The sequence below is a fragment of the Canis lupus genome, chromosome 17, assembly GCF_003254725.2.
Source record: "Canis lupus dingo isolate Sandy chromosome 17, ASM325472v2, whole genome shotgun sequence".
NCBI classification, from domain to species: Eukaryota; Metazoa; Chordata; class Mammalia; order Carnivora; family Canidae; genus Canis; species Canis lupus.
The window spans coordinates 35,844,416-35,847,716 of record NC_064259.1 but is presented as its reverse complement, the minus strand read 5'-3'; positions in this window follow the sequence as shown (position 1 = coordinate 35,847,716).

Genomic DNA, 3,301 nt, shown 5'->3' with positions numbered 1-3,301 from the left:
GTGTCTCTCATGAATAAATAAATAAAATCTTTAATAAAAAAAATAAAACAACAAACATTTATTTTGTCACACTTTCTGTGGGTCAACAATGTGGACACAGTTTAGCTGGGTATCTGAAACTCAAGAGCTCTCATGAGGTTGCATTCAGGCTATCAGCTGGGGGCTGTGGGCTCATCTGAAGATTTGATATGAGGGCCTCTTTCAAGCTCACACATGTAACTGTTCCTAGGCCTCCATCCCTCATCACCTGGTCATCTCTAGACTGCCTGGTGACATTGGGATTGGCTTCCCCCAGGCTGTGTGATCCCAGGGAGAGCACCCAAGGTGGAAGGCTTTATTTATTTATTTATTTATTTATTTATTTATTTATTTATTGCCACAGTCTTTTTATGACCTAGTATCTCTGGAAGTGGGGGGTGGGGAGAAAGAAAAAGACACAACATTGTATGTTTCTGTTTCCCTCGGAGTCCTGGCAGCAGGGCTAGTGTTTATTTTCACAGTCTCACTTCACTGTGTGGTTTTCAAATGGTCATATGAAGAGAGGAATTACTTTCAAGGATGCTTTGGTACCTCATTTGGTTGATACCTCATTTGGTTAGACCTCTCCGGAGCTGTTTTGGGGTGGATGGCTCTCCCAAGGGGCCTCTGTTGGAACCCATGGGCTTAAAAACAGAGAGAGGAAGGGTCTCATGAAAAACAGTTTGAGTGCCTGCTGTATACCAGGCTCCAAGCTTGCCTGGCTTTGGGAGTGCTAGATATCCAAGGAAATTGGGTCTGGGCTCCATGGAAAACACAGTGTGATGGTTGAGAGAAGACCAGAGGGGTCAACGTATCAGGGTCTTCTCCCCAGTGCTATCAGCGATTTGGTGGGGAGTTACTTGGCCTTTAGAAAGTCTAACTTAGTCTTTCAGTTAACTGAGAGATTATGTCTGTGATTCCCTTAAAGTCACACTGGAGTCTGAATATTCTAGGTAGGTGTACAATGCACTAGATGGGAGTACTAGAAGGTAGATTACCCTCTAAGACCATGTCTCATCACTGGGCTCAGTGGATCCTGGTGGAGGTTTGAGCACACATTTATCCTAGCCTCTACAGGAGGCTCTCAGAGGTCCTAGTGGCCAGGAACTATGGTCTAAAGAAGAGTTTTTGTTTGTTTGTTTGTTTGTTTGTTTTAGGATTTTATTTATTCATGAAAAACACAGAGAGAGAGGCAGAGACAAAGGCAGGGGAGAAAAAGGCTCCCTGCAGGGACCCCGGGATCACACCCTGAGCCAAACGCAGACACTCAACCACTAAGCCACCCAGGCATCCCTAGAGAGGTGTTGTAATGGGGAGTGATTGTCCCAGGGTTCATGTTCAGGTACAAGTGGGTGCTGGGCCACAGTGGGCCACATCAGGGCTCAGGGCCTGGTCACTCTGTTGGGCAGCTCTCCCAAAGTCTAAAAGGGGAGAGTAGTCCAAACAAGAATGGCCAGGTTCAATCCCAGTCATCTCCATATATTTTCTTGCTTTACTCCCACCTCCTGTAACCCTTCTCAGGGGTGAGTTACCTGGCCACTTCTTCCTAGCTGGAGAAACCCTTAAAGGAGTGGCTAATTCTGGGTAGATCCATGGAATCTAGCCTTTGCCATAGAGTTTCATCAGTTTTCCATCCTTTACCCTCCCCCAAATCTTGCCCCTCACATCACATTTGGGTCCTGTTTCCCAAGTGATGGAATACTAGTGCATCAAGCTCAGTCCCACCCAAGGGGCAGTGGCTTGCTGGGCTAGAGCCGGAGGCTGGTAGGGCCTGAGATGTGGGGCTTCCCCAGGAGGCAGGAGGCACAAGGCCAATGCCAAGTGAGCATCAAGGCGTGTCATTGTAAAGGTTAATGCCATGGTGGGGGCGGGGGGAGATGTGTGGGGTTCTGCACCCCCTTCCTCCTCCTAGCCCATACTATCCTGGATAATTCCTTTAGTCTCTTTTAGATATTCTTCCCAACTATAAATCAGAAAAATATTGAGAATCTGACAAAATGATACATGTAGAAGGACTTGGAAAACAGTGTAATTCACCAACAATAAACATGGAGCATCTGCTAAGTGTCAGGCTGTGTCCTGAGCACAAAGCCAAGACAGAGCTCAGGTTCTAGCAGGAAGGCAGGACAAACAAATGCATGAGTCGCAATCTGCAGGATAACCAAGCAGACAGAGGAGATGGAATGGAGAGGGCAGAGTTTGTGTTCAGTAAGAGGGTCGGGAAGGAAGGCGGCTCAGACCTGGAGGAGATGAGCAGTGAGCCATGCATTTACCTGGGGAAAGAATGTTCCAGCTCAAGGAACAGCCAGGTTCCTGAGGGGGAGGGTATGTGTGGCGATGAGGTCAATGTGGGCATGCTGTCCTGGGGGAGCGGTGTGATCCATGGGACAGCGCAGGGTGTTCGTGGCACTACGGAGACACTTGCCCCTGGCAGCTTTTAAAGGAGTCTTGGCTGATTTATTGAAAATAAAGTATAAAAATCACTCAGCAAGAAGGGGATGCGGATCAACAGGACAAAAGTCAAAGTCCAAGCTCTCTTCATGGCCCAGCCAAGCTCCAGCCCCATGCCCCACTGTCCCCCTTCACCTGTCTCCCAGCGTCCGCAACCCCAGCCTGCATGGTCCAGTAGCAAGCTTCCCTCTGCTCTCCAACTCCCCTCCGGCCCCCCGTTTCTCCATCTAAAGTCTCCCCAGCCCCACCATGGCACTTGTTTTCTAAGAACCTCTTCAACCATCACCACCTCCATAAAGACTCCCACCCTCCTGGGGATTCATCCGGGCAGCTGGTCACTCCACCCAGGCTTTCTCCTGCCCTTGAACAAGCCTTCACCCCAATCCTTCTTGCCCGGGTCCCTGGGAGGTTCTCCAGACCCACTTCCGGTCTGTAGTGTGCCAAAGTGTTTGTGGGAAGTGGGGCAAAGAGGCAGGGGATAGATTCCCCAGATGAGGCAGAGGCAGGTTGCCCTGTGATGTGGAACCACCAGAGGGTTGTCACTGTCAGCTCAGAATTACTACAAAATACTCCTAGCAAAATTTCCATTTTGATTTTATCTTCATGATTAGTGATGATTTTAGTCATTGCAGAAAAAAAGAGGGATGGTCTGGCTCACAGTTCATGGAACTGGCTTCATGTACCTTTGGACAGTCCCACTCTGTTTCTGAGAGTTACAAAACACAGGCACTCAGCACCAACCACCTCTCCTGCTGGTACGTGGTAGGAGACACATCGCCTCTTGGCAGGATTCCATGATTGCATGCGAGTGGGTGAAGACAAGGCATGTTTT